Below are 19994 nucleotides of genomic sequence, written 5' to 3'. Positions count from 1 at the left end.
CATTACCTCATATTGCTCTCGTAAAAGCAAATGACAATGCGTCTAGTTGATTATTATATCCAGATACCAAGGTTAGTATGTGATGATTCAAGAATCAGGAACTGCCTTTTCCGATTAAAAGATTCTTGGACATTTGTTCTAGAAAAACCAAACAGTTGTGTAAAATTTCGAGGACCGACGAGAGGCCATGTCAGACTAGTCGGAAACTTGGGACCCCTTTCGTTGAGGAGGCCTGACTCGGAATCGGAGTAGTGTAAATTAGACCAGTTTTAGGGCTGGAGGGGGCCCGGCGACCAAACTAATATGAGTCCTTGGGTTTCGGGGGCTCTGGGTCGGTCGATAGTGGTGCTACAGAGGGAAGAGGTTCAAAATAAAAAGGTAGGACACCATTCAATGATCAAGTGAAAACGAAAAGAAATTCAAGAGGGCTCAAAAAAAAAAAAAAAAAAAAAAAAAGAATTCTGAAATTTTGAATTCAAATTATGTTTTTCGCAATCACGAACTGCGACAGGACTCTACTCATTGGAGTTATTGTTTCTAGAAACGGCTCCTGCCCCTCCTCCTGGGCAGATTCGTGTGCATAGTTATGTGTGTGTGTAGTCTTGGGTGTGTGCGTAGGCCTGAGTGTATGCACGTAGGCGTGTGTGAAGTCGTTTGTGTGTATATGTGAGTGTATGTGTGTGAAGTCGTTTGTGTGTATATGTGTGAGTGTGTGTGTGTGTGTAGGACATGGACGCCTCCGACCAGGAGAGTGGATAGCTCGGGACCGGAGGAGCCGCGCCTGCAGAGGACGGTGGGCGGTGGTGCTGTTGGTCCAAGCTGAAAAAGGAACCAGACGCCAAAGACGGTCAAGTGAGGACAATAAGCAATGGTGATTGCTCAAAAAAAAAAAAAAAAAAAAAAAAAAAAAAAAAAAACTAACTGTCAATTTTCAAAATTATTACAACAGAACAAGTGAAAAGTGCCTTATGAAAAGCAATCTTTTTTTATTAGTTCGTTCTTTTTTTCTTGGCATTCTCAAATTCTTAGAGGATTCATCAGAAAATTCTCAGAGGAAACCATCGCGCAGTCAGGATTACAATGAAAATCTATCTGAATGAGTTATACATCTGCGTACAAACTGTCGAACCTTTTACTGAGGTATGAGTCAATTGCGACAACGTAAGATATACATAATTCTTCACCAACTGCATTTATGAAGAGTTATACATCAAGAGTTAAACAGCGAAACCTGTGTAAGTTGAACGTTTGTGGTGCAGTACTTCGGTGGGAAATTTAGGCAGGTGATCAACTTAACTGCACATCATTTTGATGTTTCTGGGTTGACATCATTGTTGATTATGTGGATTTATGGAGTATGAAAATGTTTCATCGAAGACTTGTAAAATGCTCCGTGATTGCTTCAAACAACAATCACAACAAAATTTTTGATTTCCCTTGTAAGGCTGTTTTTCTTGTCAAAAGCACCCCCCCCCCCCACTTCCCAAAGGATATCGCAATGGCAACAAGCAATGAACATTAACTGCGTATTTATTTGCACAATAGCGAAGGGCATCTGCAGGAGATCGTTTGGCCACGCGTCATGAAATTGATTGTTCCACACCCCCTCCGAAATCGTCCACCCTAATAACCGATATCAATTGACCAATCCCTTTTACTACCGATGCCCAGTGCCCGCTACACCCCGTTGATGCTGGGAATATAGTGTTCTCGGAAATGGGTTATGGCCCCCAATTTTCGTATGCGTCGTTACGCCATGCTCTATTCATCTGTTTGAGCCATTTATGGCACACCATTCGGTAGTTTTATCATGGGGCAGTTATGTGAAGAAGTCTCAATTCGTCACACTTGATCTACAGCAGAGGGCTCCATTGTCGAAGAACATTTCTGGCCAACGAGAATGGTATTTCAACAAGAGGCTTTATTTGCTTACCATCCTCCAGTAATTATGGAGTCATTAATGTAATTACTGAAGAGTCATAGTTGGTGCCCTCTGTGATGGAGATAAGTAGTTCTGGTCTGAAAGGGAAATGTTATAATTAGTTTGACGCAAAGGAGAAAAGGTTTACCTCTGATTGGGGTTTAGGAGGTGATACGGTAAAGTCATGCTGATTAATTACTAAATCATTGGAAATTGGAAATATGAGCTTAGTTGTTGAAAACGATAGTAGCGTTTGAATTTTGATTATTGCACGGAAAAGCTTCGAAAAGGACCTTATATGAATTCCAAGTGCCTGCAAATAAAGCCTATTATAGCTTAATCAGGAAAAAGAAATCAGAAACCAGTATGGGGGGTAAAAATAAGTAAAAAAAAAAAGAAAAAGGAAATAAATAAATAACTAAACTGATTGTTAGTTATTAGTAACTGACTGTTAATTGAAAGTAAACTTTCAAAAGGGATACATTTTTCGATCTCCGCGTCTTTCTTTCTCTCTCTCTCTCACCCCCATTGACATTTCTGAAAGAATTATACAATTTTTTGAAATTCCTTCGATTTGAAAAATTTTTGTCAGACAAACTCGGGGTAATTTCAACTGGATTAAATAAATTTTTGTCCAAGTAAGAATTACCATTAGTTCTAACTTATGTTGCATGTGGTTCTACTACTTTATTATCATGTCAAAACTCTCGAAATAGCTACTTGGGTAAAAAATGATCTTTTTATGTTTGTAAAGTTTAAAGGTATTTGTAAAGATTAAACACATTAAAATTAAAATGAATATATAAATAAATAAAGAAATCATTATTAACATTTGCTGCAAAATTCAAAGCATATTTAAACTAAGCTGCTAAAACTCGAAAACATTCTACAAGAACGCCGCCAAGAAACTATATGTAAAGAACGCCGAAATTACGAATGTTTTCACATTTTTTATCCCATTAAGTTGAAAAAGGAACAAAGGTTTTGATGGGGGAGAAAATGTCTTTACATACTTAACATTGATAAATAAAACTTCATATAGATGTGATTCATCATGAAGTTAAAATTTTTTCAACCCATAAAAATACAGTAGAACGTTTTACTTTTAACTGACAATCCCTCCCCCCCCCCCCCAATTTTTACTACTTTTGAAAAACAATTTCGATTTTATATCTTATTTTGCTTGTTATACATATTATTTAAATATTGTGCTTGAACATTACAAATTTCTTGTGTATTGTAAAAATTTTGGCCGCGACAGCTGTTATGATATGACGCTTCTCAAATTGAAGGAATGAATTAGATACAGGTTTCGAAATATTACTGGATTTATTTTAATGTTACAAAACTTGCATGAAATAGGTACGGCATGCTTTGTTGCACGCAGTAGCACATCCCGCTCTACTTAGTTACATTTTAGCGAATAAACCTGGAGATTAGAAAAAAAATGCTTGCATATTCGAAAAAAATTAGTTGCCTTGAGTGCAAAACACAGGATGACAGGAACATAAGTTAACTTTGCTTTTTAATGGCACAATTTCACACGACTACTGAAATTTTTTTTTGAAACTTTTTGTATTACCTAAGAAATTTATTAACTAATAATTCTTTCGTGATTTTTTTTTCTGACTTATTTGGGGAGTTGGTCAAAAAAAAAAAAAAAAAACCAGAAATCTTCAGAAGAACGTTTGCAACTTAAATACTAAAGTAGACTTTAAAACTTATCTCTTGTTTGGGGAAAAAAAAATAATGACATACATTCAGCATTCATTTGAATTTTCATTTGAATTTTGAAGTCTTGAAGTCTCAAATTATGTTTTTCGCAATTACGAATTGCGATTGAGCTCTACTCGTTGAGTTTCTTGTTTCTACAAATAGAATGGAACGGAATTGGCTAAGATATTTACATCCGTCAAATTTTGACTGGTGATTTTCTGCAGTAGATAGTATGAGGTATATCCGTGAAAAAAAAGTGATTAGAATGCGGAAAGAGTTTATGGCTGATATCCTCCAGTACAATTGTTATAAAGATTGTCCTCGGCTGGAAATGACTGAGCTGGCGGTGTATTTCATGTATTTCTGCCTTAGCACTGGCTAATGGGCGGTAACTTATTGAATATTACTTACAGTGTATAACGTTATGTATTTTCATTTCTTATCAATTTTATAAGATGGAAATTAGAAATTAGTAATCTGGAAATTTTATATTTACATAAAGTTTTGCTTTGTAAGTTCATCTTCGTTGATGTTTTTCCTGAAAAAGCGTAATTTTGCACCCCCTCCCTTTTTAAAAGTAAAATCTGCTTTAGTTAAGCCTTGAATGAACGCAAACGATTTGTAACAATGGCAAGGCGACGAAAATTGGTCCTCTTAATAAATATTAAAACAACGAGTTAAACTTTCGTCGTCATGAAAATCTGAAAAATCAGAGCTGCATCAACTTTGGTCAAGTGAGGATAATGAGCAATTTGTGATTGCTGAAAAAAAAAAGAAAAAGAAAAAGGGGGGGCAATCATCTGGAGTATTGTTCCCCTAAAAGACACATGTTGAGCAGGTGGATTTCCCTTTTTGCCACGAGTCATTAGCAGCATGAAGACGAATCGAAAGTCCGTCTGCATTGGAAGCAACTGGCGACGGTTCGATTAGCAATAATTGTTTCTGAAAGTACCTTATCAGTCACGGGGACCACTTGACTTTTCGGTTTGACATTAAGAACATCTGGGGTCATTATATGGCGGCCACTGGGGGGTAAAACACCATTAAAAGAACACTATCATGGACTTTCGCTTCTGAGATTTCTCGATAAACAGACAAAAGGACAGCCATATGTGTTTAACTGACGTCTACTGGGCGCTGGTGGATGATGGTGTTGGGGGTATGTGCAAGTGGTTGCTGGAGGGGGGGGGGGGAGGGATGTTTACAGTACGATGGAGTCGAAATATGTGCAGCTTTCTCGTTTGTGATTTATGAGTGGAAATGAAAGGATTATTGGTTAATTTCATCGTCATCATAACTATAACTAAACAGCCCAGTTACAGGGTGTTCTCTGGACCGACTGTTTTCAAAAATTTATAACAGGGAAATGGTTAATGATAACGAACAAGTTCTTCCAGTAAATTCCAATGGTGGGCCGCGAACCCCCCCCCCCTCCCGAGTTCCAAATTGTAGTTAATTTTTTTTCAATAGATGGCGCTATATAGAATAGATTTATTTATTTATTTATTTATAATAATTATTATTTTATTAGTAAAGTTCTATGCTACACCGATGGCATACTACACACACGCAAACTAACTAAATAAATATATGAAGTAAAATATAAACAGAATAAATGAAATAAAATGACATAAATAAATTAAAATAAACCAATAAATAAATTTAAATGAAAAAGAGAAAAAAAAAAAAAACCGAGCTGATGTGTGCATCACATGCCTTCCTTTTACTCCAATTTAATGTCATTTCCCCATTATTGGCAATTTTAATGTTATTCAATTGTTTATTCTCTAAAAATCACCAACAGTAGACTAATTGGAACCAAGTTAAAAAAAAAAAATCGACAAAACTTGGCAGCCAAAAGACTGGTGATATATCGCCAAGTGTCCGACAAATTATTACACAACTTGAGTTTACATCGAAATTAACAATGATTTCCCCCCAAAACGGGGCAAAAGTCCCCCTTAGGAATATCCGAATACAACCAAAAGGGATGGTGCAGAACTAGACCCCACTAAGAGTCTACATACAAAATTTCAACTTTCTAGGACATACCGTTTTTGAGTTATGCGAGATACATACACACATACGCACATACATACGTACATACGGACGTCACAAGAAATTTCGTTGTGATTAACTCGGAGTTGTCAAAATGGATATTTCGGGTGTCTGTACGTTCCTAGGCATATATCCACGTGTGATCGAGTCGAAAAAAAAAACTCAACATTCATGGGGGGGGGGGGGGTGAAAAATGGATATTACGGCAGATTTTTCAGTGAAATTTTTTTCGTGAATACAATGCTTTTTTTTGTAAAAGGAAGTAAAAAGATTCCCCCCCCCCCCCCAAATTTCGATGACCAACTTGCGCCATAATCCTCCCCCCTCTTATAGGCGCCCCTGGAACTTTGCACGCGTTGTAATCAAGACTTTAAAACGTCTACTTACATCCATTCCCTTCTCAATGATCTTGCTTCTCATTCATTCGTATTTCGAAATATGAAGGTGTTAAATGTGTTCCACTTTTACACTTTCATTGATTACTGAGTAATTTTTTCAAAACGTAAGCTGTAAGAAATGATGAACCATTCTTTCCTTCGTACTTTCCTTGTTACTCTTTTTAAAAAAGTAATAATGTTCCTGGGTTTCAAATAAAAATTTAAAGAGCTGTTATAGCGAATAAAAATTCAATTTAACATCAAATCAGCAATTCATTAACTTTCCCATTATTCCTTCTCTTTTCTGAACTGTTAAATTACGCTTTTAATGTCTTACAAATGAGCTGTTTCATTCTCACTATGACTTCTCATTTACGTCAACCCTACCCAGATGAGAAATTACTATTCCTAATTTTCTTCTAAAAAAACTTATTTAGCCCTAACCTTTTAACATCCCCACCCATGGCACCAATTAACAAATTAAGTTTTTCATCCGAAGCATTCTCTTCTTCCAGTCGGGTAATTTTTTCGGATAGCAAAAAATTTAAAAAATGAAGAAAAAATGGCGATGTCCCTCCAAAAAGCGAGTTAGTGTTTTTTTTCCTCAAAGCATCCGTCGAAGATTTTTCTTAATTTCTTCGTAAATGCAAGTGAACATCTTTGTCTTGGGGGACTGTCTGACTGCTGGATTTTTTCTGCCTAATAAAGCGGAGGGCCTGATTAATGTAATGAAAGCGGGGGGAAAGCGAAGCAATTTTTCGTGATTAAGACAAAGGAGACACAGCAATTAAGATGCAGTCGCTAATTGTGGGATGCACTCTTTGTGGATTTGTTTGCGCGCCGCCGAGTTTTTGGATGAAGAGGGGACGTACAGCGGTTCGCTTATCCGGTCAACCCGTTACACTTCTCTGAAACCCTCAAGCATTCAACCGCCAGTTGCAAGTTTATTCGATGGATCATCTCCATATTTAAGGAATCTATGAAGTTTAAAAATTTTCCGAAATGGATTACTGCAAAGAAAGGTGAAATATAGTTCATGGTCAGGGACCGATTTACACACCTGGATGCCCCGGGGCACTAATAAATATGGTGCCCCCCCCCCACACACCAAAAAAAAAATGAAGGTAATTGTTAGATATTATTTTGATAGAAAGAAAGCTTTAAAATATCGATTTCATACAAAAAAGTTAATATTTAAGATGTTTCGCAAAGAATTCATTTAATATAAATTAAAAAAAAAAAAGGTTTTATGTTAGAAATTTTTTTGCAGTTGCAGATGGAAAAAACTATGATACAAATGGTAAAGGTACATCATAATGTGCTTTCTGCGCATCAATGATTCTCCTTATATATTTTCTCCTTTGTTTTCTTATAGTAAATTCATCTATAATGTCCTCATAATCATGTTTTGCGGTCAAACTTCATACTCTTGATAATAGAGTTACTGAAGAAGAAAAAAAATTGATGACAGAAATTTGGTGCCTCATTTCCTTTGGTGCCCCAGGCCCGAGCCCCAAATGCCCCGCCGTAAATCAGTCCCTGTTCATAGTGCTACAAAAAGGGACACGCCCAAGGATCTATTAACCTCTATCTATCTACCTATCTGTATGCCTGCCTTTCTCTCTGTCTGTCTCCCTATCTATCAATCTCTTCTTGTTTGTCTGTCTATTTATCTATCTGTTTGTCTGTCTGTTTATCTATCTGTCTCTCTGTGCATCTGTATATTTATCTAGCTGTATGTCTGCTTGTTGGCTTGTCTATCTATCTATGTGTTTGTCTATCTGTCAGTGTGTTTGTCTCAAAATCAACACTGTTTTCTTTTTACTTACTTTTACAGAAAAGGAAGTATTGTATTCGCGAAATTTTCACTCAAAAATCGACCTTAATTTCCATTTTGCTCACCCCCGAATGAATGTTGAGGTTTTTTTTCGACTCGACCACACGTGGATAAGTGCCTAAGAACGTATAGACATGCGAAATATCCATTTTGACGATTCCCGAGTTAGTTGCAACAAGTTTTCTCGTGACGTCTGTATGTACGTATGTATGTATGTGCGGATGTGCGTGTGTGCGGATGTGCGTATGTGCGTATGTATGTCGCATAACTCAAGAACGGTATATCCTAGAAAGTTGAAATTTGGTACGTAGACTCCTAAGGGGTCTAGTTGTGCACCTCCCCTTTTGGTTGCATTTGGTTGTTTTTAAGGGGTTCTTTTGCCCCTTTTTTGGGGGGAAATCATTGTTAGTTTTGACGTAAACTCAAGTGGTGTTACAATTAGGCGGACACTTGGCAATACATCGCCAGTCTTTTTGTCGCCAACTTGGCGACAAATTTGGCGATTTTTTTTTCTTTTTTAAAATCTGGTTTCAATTTGGCCACCGTTGGTGATATTTAGAGAGTAAACTATTGAATCACATTAAAATTACCAATAATGGGAAAATGACATTAAATTGGAGTAAAAGGAAGTCATATGAGGCACACATCAGCTCGTTTGATATTGATATATAGTATCAACAGATTGATATAAAGTATCAATTGATATGTAGTATCAATCCTTCTTTGAAAGAAGAAGGATTGAGTAGAAGGCAATTCATGAGAAAGATGTATGACTCTGCTTTTTTTAAGACTTATACTACTTTCTTTACAGTAGGGTTGCAGCTTTATGTATTTTTTATCAATTGTATTCTTATTTCAATTTTAAACATATTTAATGGGTAATTACTCAGGTTTGTATTTGGATGACGTTTGCATTTTTGCAATTTTCCTGTTCTTTCCTGTAAAAAACTTTACATAACTTTCAATGCCTTTAAAACCAGCATCCGTCATTGAAGACTTTTATTTCTGTTTTCTAGCGACAAATCGTCTTCTTGTTTGAAAACGAATTTTACTCAGGGGTAATGTGGGGGATGACTTATTCACCTGCGTGTTTAAAAAGTTGTGTAGGAATAAACGAATAAAAATCTGTAATGTTTTTCTTTTCCGTTGCATTTCGGTTTTCGACAGCATTTTAGAATTTACAACGTCTTTATGAATTCCGTAATGCAAGCTGGCTTTACTTCATGTAAGAAAAATTTCCGGCATGGAATAACAGAGGGGTTCCCAAAGTAGGTACCGCAGAAAAGACGTGAGGAGTGCCGCGAAGTATCCACGAGATCAATATCCACAAAAAATAGTCACACGGTGACAGATCCGGCGAATACGGATGATGATCGGGGACACAAATCTATTTTCTATTCCTGAAACTGAAAACTACAATAAAGGGAGCTTTTTACGATGATGTTTCAGTCATTCAAGCAGCCGGTGACTCAGATGCTAAAGAGCATTCTCATACCAAATTTAAAATTTCTGTGGATAAATTGACGTTCAAAACATGGGCGCCCATATAGGGGGCAAGAGGGGCTCGTCCCCCTTTGAAATAAGAACTTCCTTGCTATTGATACTTTTTTCTTTGCAAACATGCGAAAATATTTATTCTCCAGTCATTAATGAATAAGTTATTACTAATGAAATATTTTAATGACTCTAATCTGTCCTGAAATCGGTTTCCATGGAGAAAATACCCTCCTAACCCATAGGGAAAATATCTGAGCTCCCCCTTACAATTTTGCATATGGGCGCCCTTGGTTCAAAACGTTGTATTTAGCTTTTGAGTTAAATGGATTCTATTTTGTATCACCATGAACTTTGAAACATTACCACAATTATTTTATTCTATTACTAAAAAAGGTTGGGTGGGTTTTGGTCACTATACGCATATGCATAAAAGAGATGACATAGGGTGTCATGAAAAAATTCTAATTCGTCAAAAGTTATCACGAATAGGAAAAGTTAGGGGAACCCCTGGTATAACACCATTCTATAATCCTTCTCTCCATCTTCAACATCGCTTCGTCACAGGAAGTTTCCTAGCTCAAATGTCCAGGACATTCATTCAAATCCTTAAATAGAGATAATGGTCTGTACTCTCAAGCATCTTCGCGAGGTTTCCCAAAGTTGGCCAAAATTCTGGCATAATAGTCATATAGCTCGGATGTCCAGGACATTCGTTCTAATCCTGAAATAGAGATAGTGGTCTGTACTCTCAAGCATCTTCGCGGGGTTTTCCAAAGTTGGCCAAAATTCTGGCATAATAGTCATATAGCTCGGATGTCCAAGACATTCATTCAAATCCTTAAATAGAAATAATGATCTGTACTCTCAAGCATCTTCGCGAGGTTTTCCAAAGTTGGACGAAATTCTGACATAATAGTCATATAGCTCGGATGTCCAAGACATTCATTCAAATCCTGAAATAGAGATAATGGTCTGTACTCTCAAGCATCTTCGCGAGGTTTTCCAAAGTTGGCCAAAATTTTGGCATAATAGTCATATAGCTCGGATGTCCAGGACATTCATTCAAATCCCTAAATAGAGATAATGGTCTGTACTTTCAAGCATCTTCGCGAGGTTTTCCAAAGTTGGCCAAAATTCTGGCATAATTGTCATTTTCCCGCGTTTTGTCTCCTAGAAATGAATTACGTCGCCTCCAGTGACTCGCAAAATAATGTTACCTAAGACAAATCAACACTGATTTCGCGCCGAAATCCATTTACCGACGGCCCCTTGAACTTCGGACAACCACTTCACCCTTTGTAGCCGAGCATCCCACCTCCCAGTGCCCATGAATATTCATGAGCAACTGGAAGAAGCAGAGCCCCGATGTCAAATGCTCTGCTAATGGGCGCATGCAAATTTCCTGGTGCGCCGCCATTTTGAATGCGAAACGAAGGGATATTGGAAGTCAAGGGAGCGCAAATTTGTGATTAAGCCTGCTTTCCCACCCTGTTGCTGCTGCAGCCCCCCTAAATGGAAATTGTTGAATGCAGAGCACAAAAGTAAAGTATCGCCCAACGTGATTAAAGACGGTACTTTGGCGGAAAGATTGTTTAACGCAACTAAGTTAAGAATTGTCAGGGACATTAAGTTATTTTAGCACTTTAAGAGATTAGTAAGAAGTAAGGGGAGGGGGTGCTGCACGCTGTCCTCCACCCTTGACCGCCGCTTCTCGTAGAGCCACTAATCAATCTTTACGGTCACAGACGCATTTGTGGAGTTGGGCAGTTTTGCAAACGAATTTGTCTTAAGAGTACCTGTTAAGTAAGCTATATCATTGGAGAGGACAGCCTTCGGTAATTAAATAGGCGTCTCGAGGATCGTCTGATGGGTCAGTAAAAGTTATTTCTCTTTAGAGAGATGCTTTTGTTTGCCAAACTTTCGGTTGGAGTTTCGAGCAACAAAAGGAGGAAGGCTTTGCATAAATAATATTGATGATCATCGCTTAAAAGTAAGCTATAAAACCGCATCGCTTCTGGCTGCTTATTGTATTGCTTCAGTCACCCTGTTACAAGAGAAATGAATCGAATCGAATTTCAAGTTTTCTTTCCATAAAAGCATTATTACTTCTAATTGGATTTTTAAAAATAAGGGGATTTTTTAAAATATAATAATATATTAATAAATAAATAAATATTTGAGTACAGAGACAGATAAAAATTGTAAAATCTTAGAAACCAAGTAAAAAATGTTTCATTAAAACCAAGAAAAATTTGTTGCCGGACAAATTATTTCTCTGAGTTTAACAGGAAAACTCAGTGTAACATGTCTTCTGAAAGGTTCTTGTTCTGAAAGAACTAATTGCTATTTTTGAAAAAGAACCTCCTGGGCAACCTGGTGTCCGGGATTTGTCAGACTCTATTTATATATGTATATAGCTGCTTCAAATTACATAATGCTGCGAGACAATTCTGAATGAGTTCAAATCGTTGGGCATGAATATCACATTGGAAAAAGCTGATTGGCTAAAATCATAGAAGCCAAGTAAAAAATGTTTCATAAAAAACCAAGAAAAATTTGTTGCCGGACAAATTATTTCTCTGAGTTTAACAGGAAAGCTCAGTGTAACATAACCTCTGAAAGGTTCTTGTTCTGAAAGAACTAATCGCTATTTTTTTAAAAAAATCTCCTGGGCAACTTGGTGTCCGGGATTTGTCGGACTCTATTTATATATGTATATAGCTGCTTTAAATTACATAATGCTGCGAGACAATTCTGAATGAGTTCAAATCGTTGGGCATGAATATCACATTGGAAAAAGCTGATTGGCTTTTAATTTTTGTTGCAGAGATATTTCCGATTTTTTTTTTTTTTTTTGTGTTAATAAAATGCTGTATCGTTATCAGAAATACATGTTTAAGAAAGACTTGCGTCACATTGTATCATCTTTACACCCTTATTTATTCTCCCTTTGTACAGATGTGGGCAGGAAATGAATTGTGAACAATATCAAGCAAGAGTGAAAAGGACTTTCCGTCGATCAGTGCGTATATCCAGCCATTTTGCACAATATTTTCTATACAGTAGACCCTCGTTTTACGGGAGGGGGGGGGGAGGGGGGTTACGTTCCACGGAAATGCCGAGTAAATCAAAAACGTGTAAATTAAGACTTTATATAGGACTATATATTAAGAACTTTAAAATAGGGCTTAGGTTCCGTAGATAAAAAAATACTTCATTCTAGTGATTTCTATGCACAACATGTATAAAGAAAACATAAATTAATTTCGTGTCCTGTTTATAAAAAAGAGCTGGCTGTGATACTCTTCTGACAGTCGTTAAGGATTTTTCTCCGTAGTTCTTTGCAGAGCATTAACGCAGTCTTGGTCATTCGCGTTACTTCTATGGCGAGATCTTCTTTCACTAACAAATCAAAAAGATCATTCGTTATTGTCAAGGAATGGTTCAAAATTTTCAATGTGAACGTTTTTGGTTGTGTGTCATCGATGTCGGTATCCTCGTTGGTTTTGTCCTCCTTTGTCACTCCTAAAGGTTCTTCTTCCATTGAGTTCTGAACTGTGCGAGTTTAATAACTTTCTACTGGAAAGAGCTCTGGAACCCATCGCATAAAATGTCTCCAGTGGCCCAAGCTCGATTATTAGCACGCAAAAATGCAGTTTATTACGCGTAATCTGCAATCTTTAGGAGTTAGGATTTTGAAAGAGGGGAAAATGTTATCTGTTTGCATTGCCGCATCCGCGTAAAACCGAAACTCATCCACGTAAAATAAAATAAAGGTGTCAAATCTTAAACCGCGTATAATCGAAACCGCATAAAATAAACCCGCGTAAAACGAGGGTCTACTGTACTAAATGCAGCAAACATTTAAGCAGACATTTTTATGGGGTGTGATATTAAACTTATTTCAAGCACAAGAAAACAGGTTGGGTATCTATTCTGTCAAGTGTCAACAAACGTCCTGAGGAATGCCAAATATTCAATTACAAATGTCTGGTTCAGGATTGTTAGCTTTATTTAATGCTATCTGTGCAATATGTTCTTAAAAACCCACTTTCTTAGAGCTCATGTGATCTTCCCTGAAAACGGCGGGCAGATCAGTGAAGAGAACGGCGAATGTGACATCAGGATATCGATAGCTTATAGGGGTGCGACATCGATGTCGATGTTTTGGAAACATCGATGTTTTTGTTAAAACATCAATGTTTTCAACATCGATGTTTTACTTTCGATGTATTTGGAACATCGATGTTTTGGGTTCGATGTTTTTTCGATGTTGATGTTTTTGTATTTTAATTAAAAATAAGAATAACATTTCTCACAGAGAAGCGACATCGATTGAAAAACATCAATGCTTCAAAACATCGATCTTCAAAATGAAAGAAAAAAAAAAGAAAAAAAAAGATGGTACCTATAAATTGACCAAGAAACATTGAACTCTCTGCAGCATGGACATCAATGTCATACCCCTTATACTATATACAAAAGTAATTGATGTCTGACAAAAGAAGTACTGAAGCAGATCTCTCATTTTCACACGTTCGCTGCGAAATTATTCCTATTAAATTTATTCTTGATTTGAGGTTCAGAATTTAATATATTAGTCGGGTACGTATTAAGAGATTATCATATATGTAAATCTGTAGCGTAGCATATTCAAAAATGTATCTAATACATTGATAAAAAGATCGATCTCTTGTATCTTGAAAACTATCGTTTGGTGCAGCATAGCCTATCTAGGCTCTTACGCCATTAAAATCCACAGAACCACCCAAAAAGATCGATGTTTTTTGGTCGATGTATCAATACCATCGATGTTTTAATTTTTTACATCGATGTTTTGCCATCGATGTCGCACCTCTAATAGCTTAGCATGGAATAGCGGTACCGGGGAAATTAGGTAACGACAATATGCATGCTAGTTGATCACTCTTGGACGCTCAACAGAGCTATGTCTATAAATATAACAAATATATAGCTACAGGCCAAAAGAAATTGAAATTGATAAGATTAAGGTATTCCTAACTTGTTAGGCACTTTTTTTTTTAAATATTGTGCTATGCTTTACAAAAATAAAACGGTAGCCAATTCAACCGTTTCTTTGTCGTATTTCTACTTAGAACATTAAATCCATTAGGAATCAATTATATTCAGTTCGGTAACAGGTACTTTTTGAAAATTTGTTGTCCATTATATAGGGATTTCGGCAGACTAAAAAATTCTCTAAACCTGCCCTACTTTTGGAAAGGTTTCGGATGTTCTCGTGCGGTATCAAATGTCAGCAAATTTTGCTCTAATCATTTTGAAAGTTTCAGTTATGAGAGATTTTCCTTGCAATTCCTAAAAGAAAGATGCTGTAGTCCATTTAGAGCATTTGGTCACGGTGTTAGGTTTAGCGACATGAATCTTTCGAAACTTTCTCATGGCACTGAGGAGAATATTGGGACACTGTTTCTGTTTTGGTGACACGGTTAACTAAGTACCGTTAGACATTTACTGTCTGACCACGGATGGTATGGAAAGACAAACATCCGTTTTACCGCCGGAAATGGACAAATCTATTATTTTTTAGCAGTGTCAGCTTTTGCAGAAGCAGAGTCTCATTCAAATGCGCGGAACACGCGCATCAAATTTTTACTTTTCCCCTTTATTCACATAGATTCCTCTTATCTGGACGTTTGAAAATTCCATGCAATCCGTGGTTAGACAGTACTTCTCATCTACTTTTACTTTCCCTATTTGAAGCAAAAAATATTAACCTGTTCCAAAAAGTCTTGAAGAACTCTGAACCATTTTCTTTTCCGTCGAATTTTGCACAGAATGACAGTGTTTGCTTTCCGACCCCATCTTCCATTCATCAAAGGGTACGACTCATCCTAATTAAAAGCGACCAAAAAATTAGATTACATAATTTAAATTGGTCCGGGGAGGGAGACTGTGACGTCTGTCAGGGAAGGCAAGGGTTCACCTATAAAGATCCCTTATCGTCCGTCGATCAGTCCCCTCTCCAACATTCTGAAGGGGTGAGTTTCTGGGGACTAAAGGGGTGATCGGAATCGGGATGCACGTTTTATATTTATCGCTGGGGGAAGTGTGGTTATCGACTGGGAATTTTTTAAGCAGGAGGAGTGAGTTAAATATTATTTGTAGGGCCCGTTATCGACTGGTTTATTTACTCTGCGTCTGTAATGACTAAAAATGGGATTATTTTTTTTTTCCTGGAGAGAACTTTTGATAGTACAGTCGAACTTCCGTATATCGAACTTCCATATATCGAAATTTTCTATATATCGAAATCCCAGCTATTTCCATGTTCATTACATAGAAAAATTGTTTCTATACATCGAAATTTTTTTCCAGACATTTGTAGTTTTTTTTTCCACTTTAGACTGTTCGTCTCATGAAAAATGAAGGTTAGGGGAGAAAATTATGTTCACTTACGGTTGCTATGAAACTCATAAGGAATCTGGGGTTTGGGGTGTGTGTAGATAGGTCGTTATTCCGTTCTGGAATTCTTAAATTTCTTCAAGTTTATTTCAAATCTTAGTTGTAACCAGTAACACTGTCAAATTAGTTTCAAGTTCTCCCTTTTGTCTGTTGATTATCTTTCCTAGTCTTTTTAGCTTCAGTAAAAATCATTCAAGTTAAATAGATTGATTTTTTACTTTTCTCTTGATTACATTGTCAAAATGGAAATCCCCTAAAGTTGCGGATTAAATAGAATTGCCGAAGAATGAAGATGTATGAAGGCACAAAAATATTATTTTTGTTAATTTTACAATTATTAGCTTTCATTTAATGCGATGCTCGTATGAATTAGAAATTGGGTTTCATGCACGAAAATTAGCTTTTATTTTAATCTTTTAGAAGATTTTTATGATAAACTAAGATCGTTTCTATATATCGAAATTTCTACATATCGAATTTTTTTCCGGCAATTTGCTACTTCGATATATGGAGGTCCGACTGTATCTTAGTTTACGGACAGACAAAAGGATAACGAATTAGAATAGGAGGGAATTAACTTTCTCCGCCACATTGTCTGCACAGATTCCAGGAAACTGGATACGTCTGAATTGATATTTCATTATCAATTTACTAGAAAATCGCCCGTTATGGTATGACGGGTGAAAAATTGCTTTGACATTTGAACGAAGCCATTGCCAGTTTGGTGATATTTTGATAGTTGAAATTGTAACTCCAGTGGATGAATCCTGAGCTCCAGTAGGTAGTGTTCATTGTTGACCATTTTTTCGTTTTTACTTCCTTTTACAAAAAAGGAAGTATTTTATTCGCGAAAAAAAATTTCCACTCAAAAATCGACCTTAATTTCCATTTTGCTCACCCCGGAATGAATGTTGGGATTTTTTTTTTCGGAAAGGGTTCGTTCCGAAGTTGTCCAATCTCTCCGTATTTAGGATCTCTAGTTTTAGTTGAAACTATGACATGGAGAAAGTTCATCAGGTCATTTTTAACATTTTACATTTTTTTGAGGAAATAACTAAAATATCCTTGAGGAAGATTCTTTTCACAGAGAGGAAATCATTAGCTGATTAAATGCTTGAGCGTAGTTTTCATTATTGTTGAGTTCCCATACGTGTAATTATCATTTTTTAATGATAATGCTCATTTATCTTCTTTGCTAATAATAAAGGTGAAAATCTCTCTGTCTGGAGAATGTCTGGTTGTCTGTGACGCGCATAGCGCCTAGACCGTTCGACCGATTTTCATGAAATTTGGCACAAAGTTAGTTTGTAGCATGGGGGTGTGCACCTCGAAGCGATTTTTCGAAAATTCGATGTGGTTCTTTTTATATTCCAATTTTAAGAACAAAAATATCATAAGATGGACGAGTAAATTACGAAATTATCATAACGTGGAACCATAACATGGGTACAAGTCAGTTGGCGAGAAAATTCACCATACATTATTTGTAAATATACAGGCGAACCAAAAGACCTTTTAATTTTTCTATTACGGGCAAAGCCGTGCGGGTACCACTAGTTAATAATAATAAACCTGAAAGACTGGATGTCTGGATGTCTGTGACGCGCGCAGCGCATAGACCGTTCGACCGATTTTTATGAAATTTGGCGCAAAATTAGTTTGTAGCATAGGGATGTGCACCTCGAAGCGAGTTTTCGAAAATTCAATTTTGTTCTTTTTCTATTTTAATTTTTAGCCACCATTGGTGGATTTAATTCATCTGCACCGAGCGAATCACCACAACATGGACGAGTAATACCAATAAGTAATGGATTCTAAGCATAGAATATAAGCATGGAAGAGTAAATTGCCATAACGTGGACCATCAAATTACGCAATATGGGCGAGCAAATTAACATAGCATATTGGCGAGAAATTCATCATCCATTATTTGTGAATATACAAGCGAACGAAATGACCTTTTAATTTTCTACTACAGTTAAAGCCGTGCGGGTACCGCGCGCGCGCGCTAGTAGAAAATAAAACAACGATTTACGTAAAATGTTGTCGTTTTACAGATGCGCAACAACCATCTCCAGTTCACCGATGCTAAAAACTTCGATGTTTTAGAACCTTTGACATCCCTGTACACATGCCAAGTTTTGTTCTCATCTGCTACTTATTCATGTCAATCTAAACACACGCACCGAGTTTTACTCTAAAAACGATCAACTCTGAGAAATAAAATTTTTCTTTCATGTGGGACTCCTAAGCATTTTTCTAGCTACTAAACTTTGCAATTTTATAGTTGGAATCTGTATATTTGTAACTATATTCAAGGGTGTCATCTAGAGGTGGGAGGGGGGTGTTTTGAGGGGGATTTTTCTCTCTGGGGGGGGGAGGGGGCTCTTGCTTTTTGGAGTGGATCTTCGCGATATTTGGGGGGGGAACCCCTTGCTCTTAGGGGTTGGGCACCCATGCGATGAAAATGCTATTAATTGAATAGTTAGTTTAACATTGAGGAACTTTTCTAGTATTTTTTTTTTTTTGCGAAATATTATTTGTTATTGTTAAATATGACGTTATGCTTCATAACTTAATTTAGAACGAGAAATAGTTGTCGTAAACAGTGACGTAGTAAAGAGGGGGGGGGGGGAGGCAGTGGTCTTGGTATTAACATTGCTGCCAATCCCAATACAGTAGTTAATATACATGAAATGACTGGTTTGACCAATAAACCGACTCCAAAAGATACTTCTAGCTGCGCTCGTGTCGTAGGGACGTAACTAGAGGGGGGCAGACGGGGCGCGTGCCCCGGGCGCCAGATTTTGGGGGCGCTAAACTGACTAAATAAATGCTGAAATTTAATTTTTAAAAATAGTACAATTTATTAGAAGCCACCCTCCCCCCCCCCCCCCAAAAAAAAAAAAAAAAAAAAAAAAAACACGCTGTGCAGGCGCTGGCAGAAAGTTTTACTCCGTTCTCAGGGTATTTTTTGCTCATCTTGTATAGTTTTAAATCAATTTTAAGATATGTCGAAAAAACTATTTGAAACTGAATTCAGAAAGAGAGCGAACAATCTTCATCTTATTTATCATCGTGGTTAAATGTTAAAGGCGTTAGGAGAGTAGGTAAGGCATTGTTTAGATAATTTGAATGGATGTAATACAAGTTGTTGAATTTTATAATTTTTCTCATGCTTGGAAAAAAAAATCTCGCACTATAATAATGGAGATTTAATTTAAAGTTCGGGAGGCTGCCAATTTTTCTTTAGAAAATACTAGGGTTATTTTGAGGATAAATTGAACTAAAACGATAAATTTTCGACTTAGTTTCAATATATTTTTTCCACCCACACAATATTTTAAATATGCTCAAATCAGTAACGGCAATCAATGTGTCAGAAATCAGCTATTTTTTACGGCTCTAAACTTGAATTTTTCTTTGGTACTTTTGATGCATATTTATCATTACAGTAGAACCTCGTTTATCTTGCTCTCGTTTATCCACATCTCCAGCTTATCCAGATCAAATTTTTAAAGTTAAAAAATATATTCACTGAAAAGATATAATTCTAAATTATGATAGCTGAAATGAAACTCTCAATGTACCAAATACCCAGTAAGCAAAATATCTTGCCTCAGTATTGCATAAAGGTTGACATGCAAGAAAAATCATCTTGCATTAATGCTGCCTCAATGTTGCTATGTTACTCCATTTATGCTGTCAGCAGGCTGCCACAATATTGACTGACAAGGTGTATGCAGCATAATATCAGGAAAATATCAAGGTAGGCTGCTTTTGTAATATTGCATACGTATTGATATGACAGGATAATATCAAGATGTTGTCATGACAGCATGAAATCAAGGTCTAGGCAAGATGATCTTGCTTTTGTAACCTTGCATACGTATTGATATGACAGGATAATATCAAGATGTTGTCATGACAGCATGAAATCAAGGTCTAGGCAAGATGATCTTGCTTTTGTAACATTGCATACGTATTGATATGACAGGAAAATGTCAGGATACTTTGACATGACAGCATGAAATCAGCACGATTGCAAGGTATTTTATCTATTTATTTATTTGTATTATTTTCACTTTAAACTCGAGAATTAAATTTCATTCTTTAATTATTTCTGTTATTCTTCAAGATAGTT

This window comes from Uloborus diversus, chromosome 5 (assembly GCF_026930045.1).
Source record: "Uloborus diversus isolate 005 chromosome 5, Udiv.v.3.1, whole genome shotgun sequence".
NCBI classification, from domain to species: Eukaryota; Metazoa; Arthropoda; class Arachnida; order Araneae; family Uloboridae; genus Uloborus; species Uloborus diversus.
The sequence above is the reverse complement of the archived record's forward strand: the minus strand, read 5'-3'. Positions refer to the sequence as shown.